Genomic DNA, 13,987 nt, shown 5'->3' with positions numbered 1-13,987 from the left:
CTACGACAATTGTACGCGGTGTCTGAAATCATCATTCTTATACGGTGGGTCACGCCACCACCAAAAGTTAAAAATCTTCAATTTGAGTTTTTCTTCAGTCTTTTGAAATTCCTTAGTTGTTCAAATTCTTCAACTTTTCATTGTCTTCATTTTTTCCAATGTTTCTCTTCATTGGCTATATACATATATAGAGTTTATGTCCTCTACAGCATTCACTTATAGCTATTTCTTCAAGTTGCTTTTTTCTGCTAAGTGAATGTGATCGGACCCTTCCCCCTCTATGCTATACTCAACCCAATCTATTCACTAATTATTCATGTGCGTTCTATTTGAAACTCGTTCAAAATCTTCAATGTGTCCTTGTCAGCTGAAGAAATTGCGAAAGGAACTTTTGACATATCTAATCTAAATTTTCGGCTTTGCCGCTCAAACCGTTCCGCATTCCACGAAATACTTATCTTTTCACCCACGATCTCACACGATCGCCACCTCTCAGTGCGTGGGTGACACTTGTCAAGCGAATGAGAAGGGTCAGGGGCACGTTCGTCCAAATTCTTCGGGCAAACAGTTTTTCACCGCGGCTATATATACCCCTCCCCTTCCTCACTTCACTTTTACTCCGCTCGTCGTCTCTCCCGCTCGAGCTTCTCAAACCCTAGCGCCGCCGCTACTTCATCGTCGCCGGTGAGGAAGAGCTTCACTGCCTCGACCTCGTCGCCGTCGTACTCGTGCCGGTTGCAGATTTCTTCACTCCGCCGCCGCCGTAGTTGTCTTCCTCTGCCGAGTTAGGGCGTGGAAGATCTGAGCTGACGAACTTCACATCTACACCTTACAGTTCGTCGTGTTCTTCATCTAGGGTAATTAAAAGTTACTTTTACTACCCTCTTTGATTCGAATGTTTTCTTGAAAAACTTCAAAGGTGTTTATTCTTCAAATCTTCACACACTGAACACCTCACATGTCATCTGCTCTTGACTCGTTTCTCTAAGCAATGATTTTTTTCTTCAAGATTCCTCAATTGTGCGGATTCTTGATCTGTACAAATCTGGAACCTAAGACAAAGAAGGCTTAGTGAAATTCTTCAAGATTCATCTGGTCAAATTCCTCAAATTTGTTCTTTTTTGAAGAAAAAAAAACTTCTGAGAACGCATATGACCTCTCCAAATTCCTCGCAACTATACTCTGTTCACAGGTACTCATGTCCGCTGCTAAATCACTAGGTTCTCATCAACTTAACTCATTTGCAGCGTTCCTCGAAGAAAAGTTGCACACCTCTTCAGAAACTTCAGTTGTTCATATTCCTCAGATGAAGAAAATGGCTGATGGTAAGAAGCCGCAGAAAGGAGGAAAGAGGGCTGAGGTCAACACTGCTTTCGAGATCCCTGATGATCTTTATGCTGGGTACTGCACTCCTGATGAGGCCAAGTTTGGTAAGGAGGACAAAAATTCGCGCAAAGTGCGCATCCAAAGGATTGAGAGGAGATGGGCACGAGAGTGGAGGGAGTACAGATATGTTACTCCCAAGTATATGAAGAAATTCGCTCTTAATCCTCCCTGCCCAAGACCTCCATTGGCACCTGGCCAAATATCTGATCCCTCCAGCCTCAAGCGTGGTGAGGATTATCCTGATGAATGGGCAAGGCGCCAGGCCAAATTGGCAAACAAGCAAAGGAAGCAGTGAGGAAATTCAATGAAGACTCTGCTGCTGCTGCTGCCACTGCTGAGGCCTCTGCTAGCAAGCCGAAAAAGGCCATGGCTAAGAAGCCTGCTCACAAGCCAAGTGCTTCACCCACAATGCCCTCACGGCCCAGTTCCTCAGCAATGCCCTCACGGCCAGATTCCTCAAAACCCTCAAGGCCTACTCCTCAAGCTGCTCCTGCACCTTCCAAGTCCTCAGCTCCTCCGCCAAAATCCTTAGTTGCTCCAACCATGTCCTCAGCGCCTGTGCATCTTGCCTCGTGCCAAAGGACTACAGGCATCTCAATTGCCTCAGGAGCATCTGCCAGTTCCTCAGCTGCACCACATTCTTCAACTGGCCCCTCTCTGCTGAAGACAAAGGCCACTGCTGGACGAGGCTCCCGCCCAAGTCCTCACAAGAAGCAGGTCGCCTTTCAAGTGCCCTCTGATGACGATGAGGCTGATGATGAAGAACTTGCCCAAATCATCAGAGACAGGCAAGCCAGGGCCGCTAGAGCCAAAGGCAGCAATGTGCCAATGCTACTGGATCCTAAGTTGATCCTCGAATTCATCGATTTATGGCACAAGGACCCAAACACGCCTTTGCCGGAGATGAACCTCACTCTTGGTCAAAGTCATGTTTTGACTGCCTTCATTGAAGAAGAAAAGTGGAAATTTCAAGAAGGAAGAAGACTGAAGAAAGCGCAGTACAAGAAGCAGCGCTACCTAAAGGACAATGTCCCCACTCTTACCCCTGATCAACTCATTGCTTTGCAAGCTGAAATAAAGCAACTAAGTGATGAATTTGATCGTTACCATGCTGACTGGAAGGGCGCCAAGGTCCGATTCGTCAATCTGACGAAGACTTTCACTTCAAGTGCTACTGCTCCTGTGCACATTGAAGTTACACCGGCTGAAGCATCTCCTCAGCCCACTGAAGAACATGCCAGCACCGCTGATGACAATCAGGCTGTTGAAGAAAATGAAAGTACCAGGGCTGATGACTGCATTCCAGCCGCTGAAGAAACTGCCAGGGCATCCACTAGTGGTGCGCCTGAAGAAAATGAAGAAGTCAGGGCAACTGCATCGGTTGCGCCTGAAGAAATTCAACCAAATTCCTCTGCTCCTCCTGCGCCTACACCAACTCCGATCCTTCCATCTGCATCAGATGTGAAGAAGACAAAGGCTGCAGAGCGTGCAACTGTGAAGAAAAGGAAGGCATCAACTTCATCAGATTCTTCAGCTCCGAAGAAGATGAAGCCTATGACAAGCTCGTTTGCAAATCCCATTGATGCTATTCCTATTTCAGCTATGCCATCAAAGGACCTTGTTCCTTTTGATGAGGATTATGTGATCCCCAATGGATTTGATGATGACATTCCCTCTGCTGCTGAATCAGAGCAGATGGATGAAGAAATTGAAGTGGATACTATCCCTTCAACACCGGTTGTTTCCTCGCCTATGCCTCAGTTTACTGCTGAAGAGGCCGGCGTTGAAGAAATGGAAGATGAGGATGTGGACATTGGCTGCACCACACCTGTGCTGAATGATGACTTTTGGGAAAGTCAGCACCCCAACTCTCCTTTGTTCACTCCACTTCAAGCAATTCCTCAGTCCCCTGCTGCTACTGAAGTACAAATGGGATCTGAAGAACCTCATGCAACCCCATCTGTCCATGAAGAAATTCCAGCCACTAGTGCTGATGAAAAGGTAAATGAAGAATTGAAGACCTAGGCTGCCACTGAAGCAGAAGAGCCTGAAATTCCTCAGCCTGCTGAACCTGAGATTGCGATTCCTGAGGTGATAATGCAATTGACTGACACTCCTCAGCCCAAGCCAAAGGATCCATTCTCAAAGAAGCAAAAATTCAGAGCTGGAGAATTCTTTGGCGAGCACGTATTCTTCAGTGATTACAATCCCTATGATTGTGCTCGTCTCAGAAGAAAGCGCTTCTGGACTGCCAGCCAGGCAAATTTCTATTCTTCACTGCTATTCAACAAGGACAAAGTCTTCGACCACGAGCATATTCCTCATGTGGACATGGAATCACTGCCATGCTTCTCACCTGTCCTCAATGTGCTTCATGACGCAGGCCTCCTCAACTTTTGCACTGACATAGTTGATTGGAATGAAGAGCTCATTCTTCAGTTTTACGCAACCCTGCACATCACAGGTGATGCTAATGATATCAACTCTTGGGTGCTGGACTGGATGACCGAAAACACTCACTATAAGGCACCGGCCTCTGAATTTCTTCACGCCCTGCCAATCAGTCCACCACCTGAAGGAGCTCGTTGCCTGTACCAAGAGCCTGAGCTGAATGCTCATTTTATGCAAGTGCTCCCCGGTCAAGCCCCAAGGACCAAATTCCTCGTGAGGGAATTTCTCTATGTGCCAAGAACAGTCTATCGCATTCTGACGAAGACTATGTGCCCAATCAAAGGCCATGACTCAAATGATGAAGACATCGTTGGCATGATGAAGAATCTGTTGTTCAACATCATACATGGCATTCCTGTCAACTTTCACGATTTCTTCATGAGGACTCTAGCAACTGCTGCACTTTCTCCGTTTGAGCTGAAGCCTTATGCTCCTTGGATCATGAGATTCCTCAGGACAAGGTCTTCACTCAACTATAAAGCTGGTTTTCAGAATCACCTCAGCTACTTGCCCCCGATTGAAGTCCTCAAGCAGACTTATTCCTCAACTGATGAGAAGGGCAAGGTACCAGCTGTTATTGATGAAGGCATTCGTCCATTGGATGGTCAGTTCCGCAAGGCTGCATCTTACTCCACCAATGATGACTCTGCCACTCATGATTCTGCTGCCAATGCATCCAAGCCAAATCCTCAAGCCACTGCTCCTCGTGTAATGACTGAACGTGAGCTGCTTCTTAGTCTTCACCAGAAGGTGGATCGAAACCACAAATGGGTTAAGCGTCAGTTTGGTTCAATTCTTCACAACATGACTGCTACACATAATGCAGTGAAGAAAAACCACTACTACCTCCATGAAGTCTTCGATCGCACCTGGGCTATTCTGTCACAATTCTATTATGAAGAAGATCTGAAGCAAATGGGTGTCAAAGAAGATTTTGACTGGTCTGCTCCTCCACCGAAGAAATACAAGAAGGTCAAGGTTCCTCCCTTTGTCGCCAGTTCATATTCTTCATCGCGCGACACGGACGAGCATGAAGACTTGGACGACACTGCGGCAGGCCCTACAACGACAAACGACCCCAACAACGTTGGCGCTCCTCCATCGACTTGATATTCTTCAGGGGCGTTAGTCCTCATTTTCAACCCTTTTGGTCATTCGATGACAAAGGGGGAGAAATTTGAGTTAGTCTTCAAGCGGGTCTATTCTATATGGGCATTTTTTTCTAAGTTACAACTCTCGTTCTTCTGATGACTTTGCTGGATCGAGTTGTAAACTTAAACTCTATGGTGACCTGATACTTTTGCTGAGTTCTTCTGCATGCCTATTCCTCATTAATGTCAATGCACGCATGCTGAATTACATCAGTCACCATATTTCATCATGCATTTCAAATTCTTCGTATTATATGTCAAATGCGTGTATGAATTACAAGATATAGGGGGAGATCTCCATGATTATACTCTTCAAGTGTGCATTGCTTCAAAAGCAAATTCCTCACTATGCACATCTTCAGGGGGAGTTCTTCTATATCTTGCAATCAAATTCCTCAATATCAGTATTTACACTTCATATGTTTATCCCCGTTGAAAACTTAACCTATATTGTCATCAATCACCAAAAAGGGGGAGATTGTAAGTGCATCTAGTGCCCCTTAGTGATTATGGTGTATTGAAGACTTATAGGTTAAGGGACTGATGCGTTTGTGAGTGTACACAGGTCTATAAGTCTATGAGGAGTTTGATATTTACAGAGAAAGTCGACCCCTAAAAATGAAGTTCTTCGACTGAAGACTTTGGATTTCTGAAGACTTTCTGAAGACTTTGAAAGTGAAGAAATTGGTGTGACCTTGAAGACTTGGCAATCATTCGAGGAACATGAAGCGTGAAGACTTTTGTTTTCGTAGTTTCATTTTCTCTTTCTTGAGTCATAGGAAACACCGTACTGTTAAAGGGGGTCGAGGAAATACTAAGGAAAAATTTCCATGTGATGCTCAACTCAAAATCCTACACCTACCAATCCCTTCGAGTGAAGCCATTGGAAATCTCATATCAGTTCAGTCAATTTCTTCAGTGACAGAGACGAAGTTCTTCTGGTCTCTGAGGAATTTGTTCTGACTGAGGAGTTAGGAATTCGCCAGTGCGGATTGCCTACACAGTGAGGAACATGATAGCCCTGAGGAATTAGACACTCAAAATTCCGACCGTTGCTGTGCTACGCGCCAGTTGTCCCAAAATATCTACCCACCTAACGGTCATATTATTGAAGGGCATTTATGTCTTATCATGTCGGGCTGCTCCCTAGGCTATAAATAGCCGCCCCCTACAACCACTAGCTGGTTGGCTGCTCCGAGAGAAACTGACACTTGTCATTTGAGAGCATCCCATCCTCGAGGACTTTGAGCGAAAATCATCAAGTGAGGAAAAACCCAAACCAAAACCCAAACACCTACAACCCAAAGTGATTGAGCATCACTGAAGAGATTGATCCTGCGTGGATCCGACGCTTGTTACCTTTGTGTGCATCTTCCAGACGGTTAGGTGTCATGGTCTAGAGCATCCAAGAGGAATTGTGGATCGCCGAGTGACCGAGTTTGTGAAGGTTTGGAAGTCACCTGAAGACTTACCACAAGTGATTGGGCGAGGTCTGTGTGACCTTAGCTCAAGGAGAATACGGTGAGGACTAGGTGTCCTGGACTGCGTGTTCAGGACTGGGTGTCCGGGACTGTGTGTCCTCAGGTTTGAATACCTAGCCGCTCCAACCAGACATACAACTGTCACAGCAGTTGGAACTGGTCTACCAAATCATTGTCTTCACCAAGCCATTCCTCAACTCTTTCATTTCCTCATTACTGTGTTGTGTGCTTGTTCATATCTGTGTTTGAAGACTTTGACTGAAGACTTTCTCAATTTCCTCAGATCAATTTCTTCAGTCTGTTTGTCTTCATCTTGCGTTATCCTGTGTTTACGCTTTCTGTACTCTGTGCCTGTCTTCATTTCATCATGATGACTGTGCTTGTATTCTGTTAGGTTTACTTTTGAGTACTTATTCCGCTGCAAGTAGTTCTTCATTTAGGAATTTCCTCACCAGCAAATTCCTCAGTGAAGAATTCATAAAAATCGCCTATTCACCCCCCCTCTAGTCGATATAACGCACTTTCACTTGGTTGTTCACGAGGCCATCCAATTGTTCTTATGTGATGACCTGATTTATTGTCTTCCAATGGCATTTGACATTGTGATGACCAACTCATTCATTTATAATACCCATACTAAACAAAGGTTAGGTTCAGAGATAGTGCTGCATTGTTGAGTTTTAGTCCTTTTGAAGTACTAAATTTATTGACTGGTGTTTTTCTTACCCCGTTCCATTGAGTAGTAGATCATTATTGGTTTGTAATTTTGTATAGATGTCAGCATGCTCCCTTTCTACTCATTTTGGAGCACCTGTTCTTCACTTCTAAGAGTTGTTGCATTGAATGGTAGTTCTCATCCGTTGGGGTTTTGATTGACATGGCACATTTGCAATGGAGTTTTATATATCTTTAGCATGCTTTAAATTATAAAATTCTAATATTTAGTATTGACAGGTTATCGAGGTAGTTGATATGGACACAAAGATTGCTATAGTTCATGAGCTCATGCATTCTGTTCTGGATTGTATCGGTGATCAGAATGGCAACCATGTAATCCAGAAGTGCATTGAGTGTGTTCCTGAAGATCGCATTCCATTTGTTATAGAGCCTATACTATCACAAATTTGTAAGCTTTGTACTCACCAATATGGCTGTAGAGTTATTCAGGTACAAAAATTGCACATTCTTTTTCTTTTTAAAGTGTTAGTTTAATCCCTTTTGAACTAAGAAGAAGATTGTAATATGTATTTGCAGAGAGTTTTGGAGCATTGCCGTAAACCGGCGACTCAAAGTACTGTGATGAATGAAATTGTGCAGCATGCTTTTGCTTTGACTGAAGATAAATATGGGAAGTACGTTGTTCAGGTATGTCAGTACACTCTGTATATGTATTGTATATACTGTAATAGTTTTCTATTTCTGTGTTGACTTGTATGATATTTATACATCGTACAGCCCTAAGCCACTGGTCCAGCCAAATAATCTGCATATGTTGCTGAATTTTATTTACGAACAGAGGAGCATTAGCTAGAAAATATAGCCTTGTGTGGAACCAATCCTTGTGTATCTAAGAGCTCAGTATCCTCTCGTCGCCGAGGCGGCGAATTTTGTCCCTGTCATTCCAGCTCACTTTGTCCCTGTCATTCCAGCTCCAGATGACTAACTGACTGTAGTACTCGCGCGTGCCGGCCAAGCAGATCCTTCTTGTTTTTATGCGCTGTCCTTGGATTACACACACTACTTGCCTGTACTACTATTTTCCGAGTAGTATTGTATACAACTCTGTCACCACTCAATTTAGATAACAGTTGGGATTCCTCAGGAAGGAAGTATAATGGGGAAAAAACTAATCAGGGTTCCCCACTCAATCAAGGAGCTAGGTGCATCTGAAAATGTTATTCCAATTGCCTCACAGAACCTGTACGCAATCGATCGGCATAGTGAGTTTTACCACGGTTGAACACATGTGGAACACATCAATCCACCCACTGATTTTTTTCACTTGATACTTGTGCTGCTCTTTTTCTATCTATGTATGTATCTATCTATGTATCTATCTATTCCTACCAAGCAAATGGAAAGAAACAGTGGAACACTACCTAATCTAGTCTTGTATAGTTTCAGGTGTATAAATTACAGACAGACTTGTATAGTTTCAGGTGTCCCCTCATTCATTTCCTAATCTAGTGTATACAGACTTGTGTAGCTTGTATACTCTATTCTTTGCCAATACTCTAGTTTTTCAGTGGAACATTATCTCTTGCTTGCACACCCTCTTATTTTTACTACTTGTATAGTTTGATTGATATATGCTTTCTATGTCTGTATGGAACCTAAACAAACATGCCATACAAGGAAATGGAAGGCTTGTGTAGTTTCAACTGTTCGTTGCCAATGATTAATCATCTTGTTTGTTTTTTGGCTGCATCTGACATACATTCTTATGCCTGTTTACTCCAGGTCAGGCTCACGTTTCCCCTCCTGCCCGCCGACGCACTGCTTGCAAACAGAAATGAAGCGTCAATGATATGAACCGCAACAACAATTGACAGAGCGCCATGGACCCCAGAAGGGACGCAGCTGCTGGCTCTGCGCCCCAGAGAGCCATGCATGTGCCATTGGTTTTGTCGTCCACCGCTCCTCCCCGTGTTCCAGAGTACCTTGCTCGTTGCTTCATTGAATTGCTTGGCTGGTGCTCGCAATTGCGTGGTTTGGTTTCATTTGACTTAGCACTGAATCCCTCAATTTACCATTCAGTGAACAATCCTCTCATGGTATTTGTCTACACTAGATTACTCCTACTGTGATGATGATGTGTCTGATGATAGACACCTTGCAACTAGCCACACATGTACTGATAGTTTATTGTGATTATTACTGTGCCATGAGTCATTCAACACTTGAAGGCACTGAACTACTATTCTGTATTTTATAATATGTTCCTGTTATGCATGACATAGGCTTGATGAAATCTTACTCTTTTAATCACAATAGCATGGCAATAACATGTTATCACGCTGGATGAAGAAAAGCATATGTAATGAGTTCTTTAATGTTTAATTACCTCAATTGTCAAGCAGTGTTTGTTTTTGTATACATTTACTGCTATCAATCGACTACAGTAGTCATCTGGATGCTTGGGACTTGCATATATTCTGCTGCACTTGGAACATCAAGAAGTATTTTTCCTTGTTTTTTGGAACAATTGGTGAACTTCACATTCCTGAATATATGCATTACCATTCGGTATAGGTCTAGGCGGCTCTTCATATTTTACAACTCCTTATCATGCCCCTCTAATATTTCTGTAGGTGGCCATGAACTCAGTAAATCATCAGGAAATGCCTTTGCTGCAGCTCACCTATGGCCTTGTTTGTCCTGCAGGTTAGTGAGCAGCATTAGGAGGAGGAGCTCAAGCAGGCCACCACGACGCACCACTGCAACAGCAGGTAGCACGTCCATCTCCCTCTCCCTATGCTGCCAATCCTTTTTGTTTCTTTAAAACTAGGTCCAATCAGCACACAAATTGACTGTCTATTCTATCAAAAATCAGTTTACAACTCTACAGAATTGTGTCGAATCAGTAGAGAGAGGGAGAGAAAAACAAGATTCCATGGTTGATGTTTGTCAGTTGTGTTAAACGGCTTGCTTTCTGCTAATGGCCCATTAGGTAGAGTAGCTATGCACCTGGTGGTGGTCATGGCCTTGCTGCTTCATCAGTTTTTTTCCTTTGGGTCAATAGCTAGCTATGCTATGCATGTGGTGGTTAATTTGCAAGAAAGAATTTCTGTCCTTGTTTTTCATTTCCTTGCAGTAGCCAAATTCATCCTTTTTTAATACTAGCACTAGCACATCATCAGCATACTAATACTTGTTAGATTTTGAGTATGCCACTGCTGCTAAAACAACAACAACAACCAAGTTGCTGCACTCAATTAAATTAGCCTACTGCCTAATCTATTAATTGTTGCTCTTCCACTGTTTCGGTATCTCTTGGTTTGCAATGGTACAACTATATGATGAATACACATCATGATATATACTTGATGAATCTGCCTGCTACATCTCATCTTGTGTATCTGTTTCAGTATCTCTTCCACTTTGTATCTGTTTTCTTGTATGAATGGGTATCTCATTTTAACTAGTTGGAGAACAAAAAACATGGTACTAGCAAGCTCAATTTGTGTTATCATTCATCTGTTGTAACACCAAGTTTGGTCTATTAACATGGTGTTGATTTTGTGCTGCAGATTTGGAAGCTGGGAATCTGGGGAATGCGAAGTTGAAGAGACCTGGAGTATCTAGACTGTGATTGCCATTGTATATGTGTTATATGATGATGTAACACAATGATTCTGCTATTGTATCTTTGGTCACAGAAAGATCGCAAATGAAAAACAATGACCTTTCAGTGACCAATAGTCAAGGTCACAAGTTGACATATTTCTTGTAGTGCATTTCCACACGGCAAAGAAGCAGTAATAGCATAAACCTTGAAGATGACATATTACTAAAGCTTAATTTCTCAAATCAAGTTTAATGGTGCCAACAATAGTTACAAATGCATGCATTGTTTTCCACTATAGAGTATCTACTTCTAGTGTGGATTTTCTAACTTGTAGTTGTATTTTTATATGATCTTCCTTGGTCTTTGTACCCGAAATATGACTATGTTTCTGGCAAAAACAAAATAAAACTCAAATGTGTAGTTTTTTTCATGTAGAGCATACATGTTTTGATTGTTTGAACCTATTTTTTCAAAGATGTTTTGATTGTTTGCACCTAATTTTATTTTTAAAAAAGAGAAAATATACTCAAATCGTTGCTCCAAACAGCAATTTTGTGAGTGCCCGTGAGTTTTATACAATTTTATGTGGGTGTTCAGCTCGGCTCCCATCCCCATCGGCATATGTTCATGTTCTTGAAAACGCTTGTAGACGGTGGCAATTGCTGACGTGGATGGTGATATGTGTGCATGGCGTGGTGGTCTTGGCTACCACTCGCCGCCGGCCATGCTTCTTGACAGATTGGTCTAGGAGTATTCCTATTCCTATCATCTTGAAGCTAGCGTTTATAAGGTGCCGTTGGAGTAACAATCTGAGAAGTGTGGCGTGCTTCCTCTTCGCATCACTCGCCGGCCGAGTCCATACAGGGTCATTCCTCTTTTTATTTTTTGGCAGCAACATACACATTGTGTTCTTCTAATTGAAATCAATCGATGTGCTTGCGGGAAGTACGGGAGTATTTTTCGGTGATGGAAATAAATTAGTGAGTTTCTCCTTGTGTACATGACTTGCCCATCTACTATTTCTTTGTGTATATTCGTCATTTTACCAAACTTGCCCATCTTCTATAGATTCCTTTTCAGAATTGGAGGGAGCAGCGTTCGGCTAGCTCTGAGGCATAGTGATCCATGTACATTTGTTTTGAATTAAATTCAAATTCTTCCATCATGACCAAATCCTATATGTTCCTGGATTCAGCACATTTAAATTGATCCAGGGGAAATATCCTCACTTCAAAACTCGAGAGGGACTTTCCTCACTTCTTTTAGTTCTCTGTTTATTTTCTGAATTAAAAAGAAATAAAAAATAGCAAAGAGAGAGAAACAGTGCAACACCCACTTGGCTAGGCGGCCTAGCAAAGGCCCATCTCCCGATCCCAAATTCCCCTCCTCTCTCGATCCCTTCCGTTGTGCGCCGCCACACAAGCATGCTCCCACGCCCTGATCTCCTCGCTCCCCCTGCTCCCCGCGCCTCTGGCAATGCGTTGCCACCGGCGAGCACGGCGTGTGCTTCTAATTGAAATCATTCGATGTGCTTGCGGGAACTACGGGAGTTTTTTCGGTGATGGAAATAAATTCGCGAGTTTTTCCTTGTGTACACGACTTGCCCATCTACTATTTCTTTGTGTATATTCGTCATTTTACCAAACTTGCCCATCTTCTATAGATTCCTTTTCAGAATTGGAGTGAGCAGCGTTCGACTAGCTCTGAGGCATAATGATCCGTGTACATTTGTTTTGAATTAAATTCAAATTCTTCCATCATGACCAAATCCTATATGTTCCTGGATTAAGCACATTTAAATTGATCCAAGGGAAATATCCTCACTTCAAAACTCGAGGGGAATTTTCCTCACTTCTTTTAGTTCTCTGTTTATTTTCTAAATAAAAAAGAAATAAAAAATAGCGGAGAGAGAAGCAGCGCAACACCCACTTGCCTAGGCGGACTAGCAAAGGCCCATCTCCCGATCCCAAATTCCTCTCCTCTCTCGATCCCTTCCGTTGTGCGCCGCCACACAGGCATGCTTTCACGCCCCGATCTCCTCGCCCCCCTGCCCCCGCGCCTCTGCAATGCGTTGCCGCCGGCGAGCACGGCGTGTGCTTCTAATTGAAATCAATCGATGTGCTTGCGGGAACTACAGCACACATGTATGCCTTGTTCTTTGGTGTTTAAAATGCTTTGAGTACTGATAAGGCATTTGCCGTCCGTTTCTGAGTTTGCAAATCTAACGAATTAGGTACGACACCCGATACACACAGGGACAGTGCTTTTGACAATGTTTATGTTTTCGGCGATTCCTGTTGTTGAGGAATCGCATAGTGAGGTGAGTGAGTGGGCCTGCTTTGGGTGATTTGCATCTGTTCCCACCGGCAATTTTTCTTCCTGTTTACTTCGGCCTGTTTCTACTGTTTTCATCACTTTTATTTACCTTTTTCATTTTTCTTTATTTTAAATTTTAAATTTTTTAAAATCCACAAAGATTTTTGAACATTTTTAATTTTACAGAAAACACATATACTTTCTTAATTTTTGAACATTTTTTATTCCATCATAAAGATCCAGTTGGTAAGGATAAAATACCGTATCTTATTCTTAAGGATTCTGAAATTGGTGAATGTTTTTACAATTTGCCGACCTCCTTTGGAAATTGTGACTTTTTTAGTTCCTAGACTTTTTAAAATCTTTCAATACTATTTTCCTAATATGTCAAAAATTCAAGTTGTTGGTCTTTTTGAAGGAAACGGATAAAAAAAGGAAAACCGAAAAGGCCAAGGGCATGAAAGTCAGTTGAGAGTTGTGTGCATCAAAATGATGGGGAAATGTATACAGTGCTCCTCCATGGACTGGTCCAGTAGAGAGCTCCTTTTCCCATTTTTTTATTCTTCATTTGGCTCCGGTTTTCCTCTTAGATTTCTCCTATTTTTCTTTTTCATATTTTATTAAATTCATGCATTTTTTTAACTTGGGAACAATTTTAAAATTCCTTTTGTAAAACATTTATCTTTTTCCTAAAGTGAGCTACATTTTAAAAACAAATCTTCAACAAACTTTAAATATGCAAACATTCTCTAAATATTGCACACATTTTTTTAAATTTGTGAACATTTTTTTAAAGTTCATGTTTTTTTATTTGTCAACATTTTTTTTAAACTGATAGGACCAGCTTCCTGGATCCAACCCTTGGAGGGTCTGACGAAGATTAGTTGTGATGGGGTCATGGCCATAATAGAGAT

Source organism: Triticum aestivum, chromosome 5D (genome assembly GCF_018294505.1).
Source record: "Triticum aestivum cultivar Chinese Spring chromosome 5D, IWGSC CS RefSeq v2.1, whole genome shotgun sequence".
Classification (NCBI taxonomy): domain Eukaryota; kingdom Viridiplantae; phylum Streptophyta; class Magnoliopsida; order Poales; family Poaceae; genus Triticum; species Triticum aestivum.
Note: the sequence above shows the minus strand (reverse complement) of the source record.